Source organism: Orcinus orca, chromosome 1, assembly GCF_937001465.1.
Source record: "Orcinus orca chromosome 1, mOrcOrc1.1, whole genome shotgun sequence".
NCBI classification, from domain to species: domain Eukaryota; kingdom Metazoa; phylum Chordata; class Mammalia; order Artiodactyla; family Delphinidae; genus Orcinus; species Orcinus orca.
This window is the reverse complement of record NC_064559.1, coordinates 102,219,517-102,238,849: the sequence shown is the minus strand read 5'-3', so window position 1 is coordinate 102,238,849 and position 19,333 is coordinate 102,219,517. Positions and strand designations below refer to the sequence as shown.

Sequence of the window (19,333 nt, the reverse complement as noted above, 5' to 3'; positions counted from 1 at the left end):
CCTAAGAAGCTTCCTGATTATTTGGCCAAGACAAGTTACTAGGCCAGTTCTTCCTTCTGACTGCAGGAAGAATTATGAAAGGACTATTACTAAATGCATGGGCGATATGTCAAAGTACCAAATTGGACGGTTAAGGGGTAGATATTGGCAGTGAAGATAATATGGCAGGTTGAGCGTTCTGGCACGTGAAGAAGAAGACAGAGAATAAACGGTGAACATTTTTTTTCAAATTTCTCTCTTCAAAGACCTAAAACATTGTTGGACTGAGTGGAAAAAAGCAAATATATCAGATGTGCCCTAAGTTCACATTTCATCCACATGTCAGACCTGTAGTGCTTTGCTTTTCTTTCCCCTCCCAGCGTCACTCTGAATCATTTATATGTGATGCTCTGAATCTGAAATGGTACCTTATATCTACTTTTGGTTTCACACAATTGAAACTTCGTATTCACTTCTGGAATACAAGAGATTTATTTCCTGATAAAGGAATTTTAAGCGCAGGACAGCGGTCTAGGGAAGAGTTCGCGTAAGCTGAGATGGGATATCCTGATTCCATTAAACATCTGTTCCAACATTCTACAGTATCATAAAGCGAGATTTGCAACTCTATTCCTAAACCAGACCATGATCCCTCACCAACCATGATCCATCAAAACACTCTTCAGTGCCCATGGCGACAGCATAGAAAAGAGTAGTGTTCATATCCAGGATAGAAGGGAGGAACTTAGATAACCTGTTAACACCTAAATCACTGAAAAGTCAGAAATGAAGTCTTTGGTGGATGTGCTAAGGCAATGGTTCCTGAACTTCGGTTATTTGCTAATAGCTCATTATATTTGTCGTAATTCCACACCCCATGTGTCATATTACATTAATATGTTTGGCTTTAAATTCACTTCAAAATACCTTTGAAAATTTTTATTTTAATTGGCCATCGGTAATCATGTACATGAAATGACAGATGAAATATTCAAATTATATATTACAACCTGTAGGTACGTATATACATACAGAAATGTGTTACAGAAACTGGGACAGGGACAGAGAGAGAGAGATTAAAATGTCTGGAACACGCAAAATCTGCAGAGCTGAAACTCCTAGAAGTCCATCTGACAGAGGAATATTCTTTTACCTGAAGGAACGTCAGCCTTGTTCTATTCAGGCCATCATTGGATTGGATGAGAACTTCCCACGTTATAGAGGGTAACCGACTTAACTCAGGCTACTGATTTAAATAATACTCTCATCCAAAATCATCCTTACAGAAACACACAGAATAATGTTTGTCCAGTAAACGGGGGACCTGTGCCAGTGAATCTGACCCACAAATTAACCATCAAACCTTCCTTCCAGCACATTGACAAATTGTATGAAGAAAGTACAGCACGATATAGGTTTATTTGACACATGCTCCACCGTGACCTAAATGGAAAATGCAAAACATAGGTTTAAAATATAACAAAATTCTTATTAATGATTAAGAAGTTGTACATGAATGGCAATGAACTTCAGTGACTGCGTTTTTATTCAAGTGATTTCAACTTTCTCATGAATTTACCCTAGATTTGTTGGGAAACAATATGTGTTTAAATAATTCATAAGTATTAAATACATACAAAATTAGTTGCGTGAATGGCATTGCATAATACATTGGGTTTCCCAATAATTTTACAGCGACAGGAAGCCAGAAAACTTGAACAATCCTCTGAGATTTCTTCAAAAATTGAAGACATCCGAAGAGGTCAGTTGGAGAAATTGGATTGGAGCATGTGTTATGTCCCTTTGGGAGGTATGAGCAAAAAGCTTCATTTCTGTTGTAAGTCTTGGGTCTGAGCTGCCAGCTCATCTCAGTTATGGTAGGGGATGCTATGTGCCTAGTGGATTCCTTGTGGCAGGAAGTAAAACAGATTTATAAAGGTCACAGGCATCTGACTGCTGGATGTTCTTTATTTGAAGGAGCAAACAGTGAAAGGAGGACCGTAGTGGTCAACACTTTACTACACGTTTCCAAGTGTCAAGATAGGGAATCATATGAGATGATCTGCAAATTTCCCTCAGACCATTTTCGAAGACGAAACGAGACTTTGTTTAGCAAGCCATGAATCAAACCGAAATGAATTGAAAGAAAGACTTGAGGTAAAGTGACATGTGTCACCAGGTAGCGAGGCCCATTTCAACCCAGTATGTACAACAAACTTGCCACCAGATCAAGTGCAACTAGGCCGGCAGTTTTGGAGTCAAGGATGGTGAAAGATACGAAAGGGTCATCCTCCCCAGTCAAGGAATGGAACTTTTGACTCCAAGTTAGAGGACACTCCAAGTGCTCCCACTGCCTTAAACGACTGAAACTGAGAGCTAAGGCAGGGACTCTGTGAGTCATGAGAACATAATCCAGTGAGGAGATCCGGGATCAGGATATTTCCTGTTTTCAGAGTCCCTGCCAAGCCAGTTATGGATGGATTTGCATTTGGGTCGGGAAATGATTGGACCAGACCAAGTTTGGTAGTTCCGCTTCCCCCTGGGTGGGGCAGTAAGCGCCAATAAATAGGTCCTCTGCTGCACGACAGCTATCCTCCTGCCACTCGAGTTCTGATTGACTTTGGAGAACCTGGTGAGTCTTATTCTTCATTTCAACTTTGTTCATGGACACCCAAATGTTGAGTTTAGGCTGGACTCAGCAAGATTGATGGGTCCAAAATTATGATCATGGGTATAATGCTACTTAGTGGATGAGAACTTGGAATCTGGGCACAATGTTGTATTGTATTTACTAGATTACTGATACCTAGTTTGAATTCCTCTATTGAAAAAGAAATTAACAGGAAATATTGACATGAAGGGATAAAGAGCAAAGTATTTACCTTCTTCTATGCCTTTTTCTCTTGGACCTCTGCTGTGATTTCAGAGGCATTTATCTTAGAAGGTGTGAGACCCTTACACTCATCCTGATTGCCCTCTGCGCTGGATATAAGTCATCCTGTTGGGACGTCATGAGAGGAAATGTTGATACAAATTGCTTGTGAGCTTGCCCATGTTTTTAGAACATGTGAGGGGCTTTTCTGAAGATGTCGTTTTCATTAAAAACAAAAAAGGAAAGAAAGAAAGAAAGAAACCAAAAGAGAAAACATTGCATGTTTCTTCAAAACAAAGATATTTTCTTTAGAAAAGCTGTATGAGAAAAGGGAAGGTTTTCTCTGGGCTGATGTAACGATTTTCTGAAGAGCAAGAGAGAAGTCAGTAATTCATTAAAAAGTATTAAACAGATTAAAGCACATACTTAGAGATTGGTGAGATACTATCTGTTGTTATTCCACAAGATTTTGCTGTTTTCTCTATAGGAATTCCTTGTTGTGAACACGGTCATATACTTTCTTTCAGATATTAAGACTGCAGAAAGATGTCTTCTCAACATCAGCAGTGCAAGCAGCCCTGCCAGCCACCACCAGTGTGCACACAGAAATGCCATGACCCTTGCCCACCTTGCAAGTGTCCAGACCCTTGCCCACCTTGCAAGTGTCCAGACCCTTGCCCACCTATAAAGTGCCCTGACCCATGCGTGCCTCAGCAGTGCAAGCAGAAATGCCCTCCTGGGGCACCTGTTCAACATTGCTAGCAGAAGTGGCCACCCAAGAGTATGTAAGAGCTTGAGCTTTTATCTGCATCTGGAAAGGATAAGGACAATCAGCTCAACTAGTTCCAGAGCTCCACCTTCCTCTTCTCTTCAAAGCCTATCATGGATACGGAAGAAGCTTCTCCACCCTTCAGCCTCAATATGCAAGTGGTGCTTCCTGACAGACAGAGGTTGCTTACCTGTGAGTGCTGTACTGCTTCCATCTAGGAGGTGCCCAAGAAAGCATCGCAGAGCCTCAGAAGGAAGAGCAGCCGCTCTCCTCCTGGGCGCCCTCTGAGGATTCTCTCGCTGTCTTCTGTGTCGGTCGGTCACCTGGGCATGGGTTTCTACCAGCTGAGCAATTGTTACTTATCCTCCACGTCCTGAATAAAATACAGTTCTTTTGTGAGATGGGAAAATATTTTCTTTCTTTGCATACCTGCTTTTAGCAATATCATATGATAATTTTGCTTGATTTCTATCCTTCTTTGATCCCGAGTTTCAGGCTTTCACAGTCAGTGTTATCTGAATTTGGAGTCGTATCAATGATTATTTCTATACAGTTAAAAATCCAGGTTATTTTCCTAATTATTGCTTGACTCATTTAAGGAACACGTTTTGTAACTTCTTGGGATTTCAAATCCTTTAATAAACTCTGGGGAAAATCACATATACAGTGCCCACTTGCTTAGCCATAAAAATTACATGAACGTGTGTCATTTAGTTGGCACAATGCCGAGCATGTAATTGGCATTTGAGAGGTGGCAGATCATCATTGTCCCTGTCGTCATCACCGTCACCACCACCAACACCGTCACCACCACCCCCAGGTGCTCCAAGCAGGGGAGTGGCTCTGACATACCTAGTAGAGCAAGCAAGGATATTCTTTAAACTCTATTATCCATTCATATTCTGTGTTGATTTTCTTTACCAGTTTAACTGAATTTTTAATCTGACCCCACAAAATAACCAGTTTGGGAAATTATTGGGATACTCTGTATAAAATTATAATAGTTCTGAAAACATGGGTAGTACAAAAGAAAGGGAATTTAAAGGGACCTTACCAGGCAAAGTGCTACCTCTTCCCCATTTGTACAACGTGCTTTTCTTATTGTAAAACTCAACAACCGCAGGGTCTTACTATGTTTTTTCACCTCGGAAATTACATTCTTCATTATTTTGACCCCACATTTGAGATACACAGGGGATTCCAATGTTTATCTTGATTTACAAAATGACTGTTACTATGCCGCTTGTTTTCCAAGTGCTTAGCTTACTGGTCCAGTAAGCTGTGAAAAGGGATGTGTTCATTAAGCATATCCCTTCTTGTGGTTAGAAGTAAAGGAGTCAAAGATGCCAGAACTGCAGAAGCAAACAAATGCCCATGTTACTGTTCAACGCTCACCAGACCGTGTCATGAGTGAAAAATCAACACTGCTATTTGGGAGTTGTCTCTACTGTAGCTACTGTTATTTGACCTGACATAGAAATTAGTTCTTTGAGGTGGGGTGCTCCTGTAACAAATCTTAAAAAAATTGTGGCATTGGCTTATGTGTCCGGAGGTGGTTGGAAAGGAATCTGAAATTGGAAGCCGTAAATGTGGTGCTACATGTTATTCAATAGCAAAATGTTTGAAGTAATGGTTGTCCATGGTATCTTTAGAGGCAAAGCAATGGTTGCTCACTTGTTGATTTGCCCAGGGTATTTCAGGAGATGTATGTTCAGGAAAATCTTTCTGGTTGACAGGCCAGAAATGTAAAGAATGAAAAGAAAAATAATACAGTCCAGAAGTTCAAAACCTTGTTGAATTAGAAAACTCACCGCTTGTAAGTCCTAAAGAGTAAGAGATGCGATTAGAAGTGGTTTTCAACTAGAAGTTCAATTTCAGTGGACTGTTACAACAGGGAAAGTAGACAGAAGTTGTCTTCTTTCCACCTGTGTGCCAGGGAGCCTCATGGTTGCTGTATTATGTTAGGGGAAAAGGCAGTAATTTAATCAGGCCAGAAAATTCCTTCTACAAAAGGACCTAACTGAGATCTGTAGGACATAGAAATGATTGGGGGACTGAAATTATATCAGGTGCCTAATAAGTTTCTGAGGGAATTGAGAACTAAATTAACTATGGGCCAAAACGAAAAAGAATGATTTTTAAGATTACTAACGACATTCCCGCGCACCTTTCCCTAATTTCCAACTAGGAAATCAGATATGGTCAGTACAGGTGACTAAAAGGGAATATCCACTCTGAGGTGACTACAAGGACCCCAGAGAATGATGGATAAAGGAAGCTCTCTCAGAGAATAGTATCAGATCCTGAGAGAGCCAAGGAGGAGAAGGAACACAGAGATGCTCAAACATTGTTACTCCGTTGTATGATACTTATACCTTCATGCTTTCCCTCTGGGATTATTGAGGAATAATTAACAAACGAAATTGTACATATTTACTGTGTATAATGTGATGACTTGACATATGTGTACTTTATGCAGTCATTACCATCATCGGTCACTTAGAACATAAATCACTTCATCAGTAACAATGTAATGTGTGTATGTCTCCCTGTTTCTGTGTGTGTGTGTGTGTGTGTCTTTGTATGTGTGTGTGTGATGAGAATGCTTATGGTCTAATTTCCCAGCAAGATTCAACTACACAAGTGAGTGCTATTACCTAGATCACCATACTCTACTGTAGACTCTGAGAACTCATTCATTGTATGATTGCAGGCTTGTACCGTTGGCCCAAAACCTCCACCTTTGCCCAACCCCTGAGACCCTGCTGACCACCATTCTACTCTCTGTTGCTGTGACATCTGTTAGTTTGGAAACACATTCCTAAATAAACAATGGTGCAAAGAAGAAATAACGAATAAATAGAAAATAACTTGAGATGAACGAAAATGCAAAGAAAACATACAAGAACTTTGGGGATAAATGTAAGGCAGCACAAAGAGAGCAACCTATGCCTGGAGATATCTATATTACAAAAGATGATCTCAAATCAGTAACCTGATAGACATGTATGCATGTGTGTGGGTATATGAAAATTGAAAACTCGTAACACTAAATACAGCAACGTATAAGCAGTGAATATTTTTGGCCGTTTAATGGACATGATCACTTTTTAACAGCTTTGTGTTTTCCCCATTATATATTCAACGATATACCTTTATTTATATAACAATGTATCATATTGTTAAAAAAATATATAGCAGTCAGTGAAGATGTGGCTGAGCTGCAAGGAAAGTTTACGACCGGGTCTTCTGGCACATGCCTTGCTGATGATTTTCACAGGTTTCAAGTGTCTCCTCCTCTACTCCTCATTCCCCTCTTCTTCCTGCTGTCCCGTTATAAAACCCCATTCCTAAGAAGCTTCCTGATTATTTGGCCAAGACAAGTTACTAGGCCAGTTCTTCCTTCTGACTGCAGGAAGAATTATGAAAGGACTATTACTAAATGCATGGGCTATATGTCAAAGTACCAAATTGGATGGTTAAGGGGTAGATATTGGCAGTGAAGATAATATGGCAGGTTGAGGGTTCTGGCACGTGAAGAAGAAGACAGAGAATAAACGGTGAACATTTTTTTCAAATTTCTCTCTTCAAAGACCTAAAACATTGCTGGACTGAGTGGAAAAAAGCAAATATATCAGATGTGCCCTAAGTTCACATTTCATCCACATGTCAGACCTGTAGTGCTTTGCTTATCTTTGCCCTCCCAGCGTCACTCTGAATCATTTATATGTGATGCTCTGAATCTGAAATGGTACCTTATATCTACTTTTGGTTTCACACAATTGAAACTTCGTATTCACTTCTGGAATACAAGAGATTTATTTTGTGATAAAGGAATTTTAAGCGCACGACAGCGGTCTAGGGAAGAGTTTGCGTAAGTTGAGATGGGATATCCTGATTCCATTAAACATCTGTTCCCACATTCTACAGTACCATAAAGCAAGATTTGCAACTCTATTCCTAAACCAGACGGGGCCTTCACCAACCATGTCCCATCAAAAGACTCTTCAGTGCCCATGGGGACAGCATAGAAAAGAGTAGTGTTCATATCCAGGACAGAAGGGAGGAACTTAGAAAACATGTTAACATCTAAATCACTGAAAAGGCAGAAATGAAATCTTTGGTGGACATGCTAAGGCAATGCTTCCGGAACTTCAGTTCTTGGCTAATAGCTCAGTATATTTGTCGTAATTCCACACCCCATGTGTCATATTACATTAATATGCTTGGCTTTAAGTTCACTTCAAAATACCTTTGAAAATTATTATTTCAATTGGCCATAGGTAATCATGTACATGAAATGACAGATGAAATATTCAAATTATGTATTACAAATGTGTGTACATATATACATAGAGAAATATGCTACTGAAAGAGGGACAAGGACAGAGAGAGAGAGATTAATATGTGTGGAACACGCAAAGTCTGAAGAGCTGAAACTCTGCTGGAAGTCCATTGGAGAGGGGAATATTCCTGTACCTGAGGGAGCGTCAGTCTTGTTCTATTCAGGCCATCAGTGGATTGGATGAGAACTTCCCACATTATAGAGGGCAACCGACTTAACTCAGGCTACTGATTTAACTAATACTCTCATCCAAAATCATCCTTAGAGAAACACAAAGAATAATGCTTGACCAGAAAACTGGGGACCCGTGCAAGTGAATATGACCCATAAATTAACCTTAAAACCTTCCTTCCAGCACATTGACAAATTGTATGAAGAATGTAGAGCAAGAAATAGGTTCATTTGACACATGCTCCACCATGACAAAAATGGAAAATGCAAAAAATTGGGTTAAAATATAACAAAATTCTTATTAATGATTAAGAAGTTGTACATGAATGGCAATGGACATCAGTGACTGCATTTTTAATCAAGTGATTTCAACTTTCTCTTGAATTTACCCTAGATTTGATGTGAAACAAAATGTGTTTAAATGATTCATATGTATCAAATACATAAAAATTAGTTGCGTGAATGGCTTTGCATATTAGATTGGGTTTCCCAATAATTTCAAAGCGACAGGAAGCCAGAAAATTTGAACAATCCTCTGAGATTTCTTCAAAAATTGAAGACATCCAATGAGGTAATTTGGGAGAAATTAGATTGCGGCATGGCTTATGTCCCTTTGGGAGATGTGAGCAAAAAGCTTCATTTGTATTTTAAGTCTTGGGGCTGAGCCGCCAGCTCATCTGAGTTATGGTAGGTGATGCTACGTGCCTAGTGAATTCCTTGTGGCACGAAGTAAAACAGATTTATAAAGGTCACAGGAATCTGACTGCTGCATGCTCTTTATTTGAACGAGCAAACGGTGAAAGGAGGACCATAGTGGTCAACACGTTACTACACGTTTCCAAGTGTCAAGATAGGGAATCATATGAGATGATATGCAAATGTCTCTCAGACCTTTTTCGAAGACGAAACGAGACTTTGTTTAGCAAGCCATGAATCAAGCCGAAAGGAATTGTAAAAAGGACTTGAGGTAAAGACACATGTGTCACCAGGTAGCGAGGCCCATTTCAAACCAGTACGTACAACAAAATTGCCACCAGATCAAGTGCAACTAGGCAGGCAGTTTTAGAGTCAAGGATGGTGAAAGATAGGGAAGGGTCATCGTCCGCAGTCAAGGAATGGAACTTTTGACTACAAGGTAGGGAGCACTCCAAGAGCTCCCACTGCCTTAAACGACTGAAACTCAGAGCTAAGGCAGGGACTCTGTGAGTCATGAGAACATAATCCAGTGAGGAGATCCTGGAAGAGGATATTCCCTGTTTTCAGCATCCCTGTCAAGCCAGTTATGGATGGATTTGCATTTGGGTTGGGAAATGGTTGGACCAGGCCAAGATTGGTAATTCCGCTTCCCCCTGGGTGGGGCAGTAAGTTCCAATAAAAAGGTCTTCTGCTGCACGACGGCTATCCTCCTGCTATTCGAGTTCCGATTGAATTTGGAGAACCTGGTGAGTCTGATTCCTCATTTCAACTTTGTTCTTGGACACCCGAAAGTTGAGTTTATGCTGCAGTCCGCAAGCTTGATGGGTCCAAAGTTATCATCATGAGTATAATTCTATTTGGTGGATGGGAACGTGGAATGTGGGCACAATGTTGTATTGTATTTACTAGATTTCTGCTACCTAGTTTGAATTCCTCTATTGAAAAAGAAATTAACAGGAAATAGTGACATGAAGGGATAAAGAGCAAAGTATTTACCTTTTTCTATGCCTTTCTCTTGGACCTCTACTGTGATTTCAGAGACATTTATCTTAGAAGGTGTGAGACCCTTACACTCATCCTGATTGCCCTTTGCTCTGTATATAAGTCATCCTGTTGGGACCTCATGAGAGAAAACGTTGACAGGAATTGCTTGTGAGCTTGCCCATGATTTTAGAACATGTGAGGGCCTTTTCTGCATATGTCGTTTTCATAAAAAAGTAAAAAAGTAAGAAAGAAAGAAAGGAAGGAAGAAACAAAGAAAGAAACAAAGAAAGAAACCAAAAGAGAAATCATTGAATGTTTCTTCAAAGCAAAGATATTTTCTTTAGAAAAGTTGTATGAGAAAAGAGAAGGTTTTCTCTGGGCTGATGTAACGATTTTCTGAAGAGTGAGAGAGAAGTCAGAAATTCACTAAAAGGTATTAAAGAGATTAAAGCACATACTTAGAGATTGGTGAGATACTATCTGTTGCTATTCCACAAGATTTTGCTGTTTTCCCTATAGGAATTCCTTGTTGTGAACACGGTCATATACTTTCTTTCAGATATTAAGACTGCAGAAAGATGTCTTCTCAACATCAGCAGTGCAAGCAGCCCTGCCAGCCACCACCAGTGTGCACACCAAAATGCCATGACCCTTGCCCACCTTGCAAGTGTCCAGACCCTTGCCCACCTTGCAAGTGTCCAGACCCTTGCTCACCTATAAAGTGCCCTGACCCATGCGTGCCTCAGCAGTGCAAGCAGAAATGCCCTCCTGGGGCACCTGTTCAACATTGCTAGCAGAAGTGGCCACCCAAGAGTATGTAAGAGCTTGAGCTTTTATCTGCATCTGGAAAGGATAAGGACAATCAGCTCAACTAGCTCCAGAGCTCCACTTTCCTCTTCTCTTCAAAGCCTATCATGGATACGGAAGAAGCTTCTCTACCCTTCAGCCTCAATATGCGAGTGGTGCTTCCTGACAGACAGAGGTTTCTTACCTGAGGGTGCTGTACTGCCCCCTCTGGGAGGTGCCCAAGAAAGCATCACACAGCCTCAGAAGGAAGACTAACAGCTCTCCTCCTGGGCACCCTCTGAGGATTCTCTCGCTGTCTTCTGTGTCGGTCGGTCACCTGGGCATGGGTTTCTACCAGCTGAGCAATTGTTACTTATCCTCCACTTCCTGAATAAAATACAGTTCTTTTGTGTGATGGGAAAATATTTTCTTTCTTTGCAAACCTGCTTTTAGCAATATCATATGATAATTTTGCTTGATTTCTATCCTTCTTTGATCCCGAGTTTCAGGCTTTCACAGTCAGTGTTATCTGAATTTTGAGTCGTATCAATGATTATTTCTATACAGTTAAAAACCCAGGTTATTTTCCTAATTCTTGCTTGATTGATTTGAGGAACAAGTTATTTAACTTCTTGGGATTTCAAATCCTTTAATAAACTCTGGTGGAAATCACATTGACAGTGCCAACTTGCTTAAGCATAAAAATTACATGAATGTGTGTCATTCATTTGGTACAATACCGAGCACATAATTGGCATTTGAGAGGTGGCCGATCATCATTGTCCCTGTCATCATCACCGGCACCACCACCAACACCGTCACCACCACCCCCAGGTGCTCCGAGCAGGGGAGTGGCTCTGACATACCTCGTAGAGCAAGCAAGGAGATTCTTAAACTCTATTACCCATTCATATTCTGTGTTGTTTTTCTTTTCCAATTTAACCGAATTTTTAATCTGACACCACAAAATAACCAGTTTGGGAAATTATTGGGATACGCTATAAACTTATAATAGTTCTGAAAACTTGGGTAGTACAAGAGAAAGGGAATTTAAAGGGACCTTACCAGACAAAGTGCTACCTGTTCTCCAAGTGTACAACGTGCTCTTCTTACTGCAAAACTCAACAACCACAGGGTCTTATTAAATTTTTTCACCTCGGAAATTACATACTTGATTGTTTTGACCCCACCTTTGAGATACACTGGGAATTACAATGTTTATCTTGATTTACAAAATGACTGTTGCTATGCAGCTTGTTTTCCAAGATGGTCCAGTAAGCTGTGAAAAGGGAGGTGTTCATTAAGCGTACCCCTTCTTGTGGTTAGAAGTAAAGGAGTCAAAGATGCCAGAACTGCAGAAGCAAACATATGCCCATGTTACTCTTCAACGCTCTTCAGACTATGACATGAGTGGAAAATCAACAGTGCTATTTGGGAGATGTCTCTACTGTAGCTACTGTTATTTGACCTGACATAGAAATTAGTTCTTTGAGGTGGATGCTCCTGTAACAAATCTTAAAATTGAGGCATTGGCTTATGGGTCTGGAGGTGGTTGGAAAGGAATCTGATACTGGAAGCCGTAAACGTGGTGCTCCATATTATTCAATAGCAAAATGTTTGCAGTAATGGCTGATCATGGTATCTTTAGAGGCAAAGCAATGGTTGCTCATTTGTTGATTTGCCCAGGGTATTTCAGGAGACGTATGTTCAGGAAAATCTTTCTGGTTGACAGGCCAGAAATGTAAAGAATGAAAAGAAAAATAATACAGTCCAGAAGTTCAAAACCTTGTTGAATTAGAAAACTCACCGCTTGTAAGTCCTAAAGAGTAAGAGATGAGATTAGAAGTGGTTTTCAACTAGAAGTTCAATTTCAGTGGACTGTTACAACAGGGAAAAGAGACAGAAGTAGTCATCTTTCCACCTGTGTGCCAGGGAGCCTCATGGTTGCTGTATTATGTTAGGGGAAAAGGCAGTAATTTAATCAGGCCAGAAAATTCCTTCTACAAAAGGACCTAACTGAGATCTGTAGGACATAGAAATGATTGGGGGACTGAAATTATATCAGGTGCCTAATAAGTTTCTGAGGGAATTGAGAACTAAATTAACTATGGGCCAAAACGAAAAAGAATGATTTTTAAGATTACTAATGACATTCCTGCTCACCTTTCCCTAATTTCCAACTAGGAAATCAGATATGGTCAGTACAGGTGACTAAAAGGGTATATCCACTCTGAGGTGATTACCAGGACCCCAGAGAATACTGTATAAAGGAAGCTCTCTCAGAGAATAATATCAGATCCTGAGAGAGCCTAGGAGGAGAAGGAACACAGAGATGCTCAAACATTGTTACTCTGTTGTGTGATGCTTATTCCTTCTGCTTTCCCTCTGGGTTTATTGAGGAATAATTGACAAATGAAATTGTACATATTTACGGTGTATAATGTGATGACTTGACGTATGTGTACTTTATGCAGTGATTACCAACATCGGTCACTTAGCACATAGATCACTTCATCAGTAAAAATGAAATGTGTGTATGTCCCTCTGTTTTGTGTGTGTGCGTGTGTGTGTGTGTGATGAGAATGCTTATGATCTAATTTCTCAGCAAGAGTCAAGTACACAACTGAGTGTTATTAGCTAGATCACCATGCTGTACTGTAGACTCTGAGAACTCATTCATTGTATGATTGCAGGCTTGTACCGTTGGCCCAAAACCTCCACCTTTGCCCAACCCCTGAGACCCTGCTGACCACCATTCTACTCTCTGTTGCTGTGACATCTGTTAGTTTGGAAACACATTCCTAAATAAACAATGGTGCAAAGAAGAAATAACGAATAAATAGAAAATAACTTGAGATGAACGAAAATGCAAAGAAAACATACAAGAACTTTGGGGATAAATGTAAGGCAGCACAAAGAGAGCAACCTATGCCTGGAGATATCTATATTACAAAAGATGATCTCAAATCAGTAACCTGATAGACATGTATGCATGTGTGTGGGTATATGAAAATTGAAAACTCGTAACACTAAATACAGCAACGTATAAGCAGTGAATATTTTTGGCCGTTTAATGGACATGATCACTTTTTAACAGCTTTGTGTTTTCCCCATTATATGTTCAACGATATACCTTTATTTATATAACAATGTATCATATTGTTAAAAAAATATATAGCAGTCAGTGAAGATGTGGCTGAGCTGCAAGGAAAGTTTACGACCGGGTCTTCTGGCACATGCCTTGCTGATGATTTTCACAGGTTTCAAGTGTCTCCTCCTCTACTCCTCATTCCCCTCTTCTTCCTGCTGTCCCGTTATAAAACCCCATTCCTAAGAAGCTTCCTGATTATTTGGCCAAGACAAGTTACTAGGCCAGTTCTTCCTTCTGACTGCAGGAAGAATTATGAAAGGACTATTACTAAATGCATGGGCGATATGTCAAAGTACCAAATTGGACGGTTAAGGGGTAGATATTGGCAGTGAAGATAATATGGCAGGTTGAGCGTTCTGGCACGTGAAGAAGAAGACAGAGAATAAACGGTGAACATTTTTTTTCAAATTTCTCTCTTCAAAGACCTAAAACATTGTTGGACTGAGTGGAAAAAAGCAAATATATCAGATGTGCCCTAAGTTCACATTTCATCCACATGTCAGACCTGTAGTGCTTTGCTTTTCTTTCCCCTCCCAGCGTCACTCTGAATCATTTATATGTGATGCTCTGAATCTGAAATGGTACCTTATATCTACTTTTGGTTTCACACAATTGAAACTTCGTATTCACTTCTGGAATACAAGAGATTTATTTCCTGATAAAGGAATTTTAAGCGCAGGACAGCGGTCTAGGGAAGAGTTCGCGTAAGCTGAGATGGGATATCCTGATTCCATTAAACATCTGTTCCAACATTCTACAGTATCATAAAGCGAGATTTGCAACTCTATTCCTAAACCAGACCATGATCCCTCACCAACCATGATCCATCAAAACACTCTTCAGTGCCCATGGCGACAGCATAGAAAAGAGTAGTGTTCATATCCAGGATAGAAGGGAGGAACTTAGATAACCTGTTAACACCTAAATCACTGAAAAGTCAGAAATGAAGTCTTTGGTGGATGTGCTAAGGCAATGGTTCCTGAACTTCGGTTATTTGCTAATAGCTCATTATATTTGTCGTAATTCCACACCCCATGTGTCATATTACATTAATATGTTTGGCTTTAAATTCACTTCAAAATACCTTTGAAAATTTTTATTTTAATTGGCCATCGGTAATCATGTACATGAAATGACAGATGAAATATTCAAATTATATATTACAACCTGTAGGTACGTATATACATACAGAAATGTGTTACAGAAACTGGGACAGGGACAGAGAGAGAGAGATTAAAATGTCTGGAACACGCAAAATCTGCAGAGCTGAAACTCCTAGAAGTCCATCTGACAGAGGAATATTCTTTTACCTGAAGGAACGTCAGCCTTGTTCTATTCAGGCCATCATTGGATTGGATGAGAACTTCCCACGTTATAGAGGGCAACCGACTTAACTCAGGCTACTGATTTAAATAATACTCTCATCCAAAATCATCCTTACAGAAACACACAGAATAATGTTTGTCCAGTAAACGGGGGACCTGTGCCAGTGAATCTGACCCACAAATTAACCATCAAACCTTCCTTCCAGCACATTGACAAATTGTATGAAGAAAGTACAGCACGATATAGGTTTATTTGACACATGCTCCACCGTGACCTAAATGGAAAATGCAAAACATAGGTTTAAAATATAACAAAATACTTATTAATGATTAAGAAGTTGTACATGAATGGCAATGAACTTCAGTGACTGCGTTTTTATTCAAGTGATTTCAACTTTCTCATGAATTTACCCTAGATTTGTTGGGAAACAATATGTGTTTAAATAATTCATAAGTATTAAATACATACAAAATTAGTTGCGTGAATGGCATTGCATAATACATTGGGTTTCCCAATAATTTTACAGCGACAGGAAGCCAGAAAACTTGAACAATCCTCTGAGATTTCTTCAAAAATTGAAGACATCCGAAGAGGTCAGTTGGAGAAATTGGATTGGAGCATGTGTTATGTCCCTTTGGGAGGTATGAGCAAAAAGCTTCATTTCTGTTGTAAGTCTTGGGTCTGAGCTGCCAGCTCATCTCAGTTATGGTAGGGGATGCTATGTGCCTAGTGGATTCCTTGTGGCAGGAAGTAAAACAGATTTATAAAGGTCACAGGCATCTGACTGCTGGATGTTCTTTATTTGAAGGAGCAAACAGTGAAAGGAGGACCGTAGTGGTCAACACTTTACTACACGTTTCCAAGTGTCAAGATAGGGAATCATATGAGATGATCTGCAAATTTCCCTCAGACCATTTTCGAAGACGAAACGAGACTTTGTTTAGCAAGCCATGAATCAAACCGAAATGAATTGAAAGAAAGACTTGAGGTAAAGTGACATGTGTCACCAGGTAGCGAGGCCCATTTCAACCCAGTATGTACAACAAACTTGCCACCAGATCAAGTGCAACTAGGCCGGCAGTTTTGGAGTCAAGGATGGTGAAAGATACGAAAGGGTCATCCTCCCCAGTCAAGGAATGGAACTTTTGACTCCAAGTTAGAGGACACTCCAAGTGCTCCCACTGCCTTAAACGACTGAAACTGAGAGCTAAGGCAGGGACTCTGTGAGTCATGAGAACATAATCCAGTGAGGAGATCCGGGATCAGGATATTTCCTGTTTTCAGAGTCCCTGCCAAGCCAGTTATGGATGGATTTGCATTTGGGTCGGGAAATGATTGGACCAGACCAAGTTTGGTAGTTCCGCTTCCCCCTGGGTGGGGCAGTAAGCGCCAATAAATAGGTCCTCTGCTGCACGACAGCTATCCTCCTGCCACTCGAGTTCTGATTGACTTTGGAGAACCTGGTGAGTCTTATTCTTCATTTCAACTTTGTTCATGGACACCCAAATGTTGAGTTTAGGCTGGACTCAGCAAGATTGATGGGTCCAAAATTATGATCATGGGTATAATGCTACTTAGTGGATGAGAACTTGGAATCTGGGCACAATGTTGTATTGTATTTACTAGATTACTGATACCTAGTTTGAATTCCTCTATTGAAAAAGAAATTAACAGGAAATATTGACATGAAGGGATAAAGAGCAAAGTATTTACCTTCTTCTATGCCTTTTTCTCTTGGACCTCTGCTGTGATTTCAGAGGCATTTATCTTAGAAGGTGTGAGACCCTTACACTCATCCTGATTGCCCTCTGCGCTGGATATAAGTCATCCTGTTGGGACGTCATGAGAGGAAATGTTGATACAAATTGCTTGTGAGCTTGCCCATGTTTTTAGAACATGTGAGGGGCTTTTCTGAAGATGTCGTTTTCATTAAAAACAAAAAAGGAAAGAAAGAAAGAAAGAAACCAAAAGAGAAAACATTGCATGTTTCTTCAAAACAAAGATATTTTCTTTAGAAAAGCTGTATGAGAAAAGGGAAGGTTTTCTCTGGGCTGATGTAACGATTTTCTGAAGAGCAAGAGAGAAGTCAGTAATTCATTAAAAAGTATTAAACAGATTAAAGCACATACTTAGAGATTGGTGAGATACTATCTGTTGTTATTCCACAAGATTTTGCTGTTTTCTCTATAGGAATTCCTTGTTGTGAACACGGTCATATACTTTCTTTCAGATATTAAGACTGCAGAAAGATGTCTTCTCAACATCAGCAGTGCAAGCAGCCCTGCCAGCCACCACCAGTGTGCACACAGAAATGCCATGACCCTTGCCCACCTTGCAAGTGTCCAGACCCTTGCCCACCTTGCAAGTGTCCAGACCCTTGCCCACCTATAAAGTGCCCTGACCCATGCGTGCCTCAGCAGTGCAAGCAGAAATGCCCTCCTGGGGCACCTGTTCAACATTGCTAGCAGAAGTGGCCACCCAAGAGTATGTAAGAGCTTGAGCTTTTATCTGCATCTGGAAAGGATAAGGACAATCAGCTCAACTAGTTCCAGAGCTCCACCTTCCTCTTCTCTTCAAAGCCTATCATGGATACGGAAGAAGCTTCTCCACCCTTCAGCCTCAATATGCAAGTGGTGCTTCCTGACAGACAGAGGTTGCTTACCTGTGAGTGCTGTACTGCTTCCATCTAGGAGGTGCCCAAGAAAGCATCGCAGAGCCTCAGAAGGAAGAGCAGCCGCTCTCCTCCTGGGCGCCCTCTGAGGATTCTCTCGCTGTCTTCTGTGTCGGTCGGTCACCTGGGCATGGGTTTCTACCAGCTGAGCAATTGTTACTTATCCTCCACGTCCTGAATAAAATACAGTTCTTTTGTGAGATGGGAAAATATTTTCTTTCTTTGCATACCTGCTTTTAGCAATATCATATGATAATTTTGCTTGATTTCTATCCTTCTTTGATCCCGAGTTTCAGGCTTTCACAGTCAGTGTTATCTGAATTTGGAGTCGTATCAATGATTATTTCTATACAGTTAAAAATCCAGGTTATTTTCCTAATTATTGCTTGACTCATTTAAGGAACACGTTTTGTAACTTCTTGGGATTTCAAATCCTTTAATAAACTCTGGGGAAAATCACATATACAGTGCCCACTTGCTTAGCCATAAAAATTACATGAACGTGTGTCATTTAGTTGGCACAATGCCGAGCATGTAATTGGCATTTGAGAGGTGGCAGATCATCATTGTCCCTGTCGTCATCACCGTCACCACCACCAACACCGTCACCACCACCCCCAGGTGCTCCAAGCAGGGGAGTGGCTCTGACATACCTAGTAGAGCAAGCAAGGATATTCTTTAAACTCTATTATCCATTCATATTCTGTGTTGATTTTCTTTACCAGTTTAACTGAATTTTTAATCTGACCCCACAAAATAACCAGTTTGGGAAATTATTGGGATACTCTGTATAAAATTATAATAGTTCTGAAAACATGGGTAGTACAAAAGAAAGGGAATTTAAAGGGACCTTACCAGGCAAAGTGCTACCTCTTCCCCATTTGTACAACGTGCTCTTCTTATTGCAAAACTCAACAACCGCAGGGTCTTACTATGTTTTTTCACCTCGGAAATTACATTCTTCATTATTTTGACCCCACATTTGAGATACACAGGGGATTCCAATGTTTATCTTGATTTACAAAATGACTGTTACTATGCCGCTTGTTTTCCAAGTGCTTAGCTTACTGGTCCAGTAAGCTGTGAAAAGGGATGTGTTCATTAAGCATATCCCTTCTTGTGGTTAGAAGTAAAGGAGTCAAAGATGCCAGAACTGCAGAAGCAAACAAAAGCCCATGTTACTGTTCAACGCTCACCAGACTGCGTCATGAGTGAAAAATCAACACTGCTATTTGGGAGTTGTCTCTACTGTAGCTACTGTTATTTGACCTGACATAGAAATTAGTTCTTTGAGGTGGGATGCTCCTGTAACAAATCTTAAAATAATTGTGGCATTGGCTCATGTGTCTGGAGGTGGTTGGAAAGGAATCTGATATTGGAAGCCGTAAATGTGGTGCTACATGTTATTCAATAGCAAAATGTTTGAAGTAATGGTTGTCCATGGTATCTTTAGAGGCAAAGCAATGGTTGCTCACTTGTTGATTTGCCCAGGGTATTTCAGGAGATGTATGTTCAGGAAAATCTTTCTGGTTGACAGGCCAGAAATGTAAAGAATGAAAAGAAAAATAATACAGTCCAGAAGT

At 40.3% G+C, this 19,333-nt stretch overlaps 3 long non-coding RNA genes across 3 annotated transcripts in view; 2 read left to right on the top strand and 1 right to left on the bottom strand.

Moving 5' to 3' along the window:
- Positions 1-19,333, top strand: part of LOC125962138 (uncharacterized) — a 112,334-nt gene that overhangs the window by 80,628 nt on the left and 12,373 nt on the right. The gene's annotated exons all lie outside the window — the stretch shown is intronic.
- LOC125962164 (uncharacterized) lies at positions 10,412-17,499 on the bottom strand. The gene is made up of 2 exons (XR_007473652.1): positions 17,438-17,499; positions 10,412-10,503 (listed from the first exon to the last, which is right to left on the bottom strand). It is a non-coding gene; the product is annotated as an uncharacterized LOC125962164 (long non-coding RNA).
- LOC125962162 (uncharacterized) overlaps positions 17,019-19,333 on the top strand; it is a 7,578-nt gene continuing 5,263 nt past the window's right edge. The window contains exon 1 of the long non-coding RNA XR_007473650.1: positions 17,019-17,118. This is a non-coding gene — a long non-coding RNA (uncharacterized LOC125962162). The remainder of the gene's footprint in view (positions 17,119-19,333) is intronic.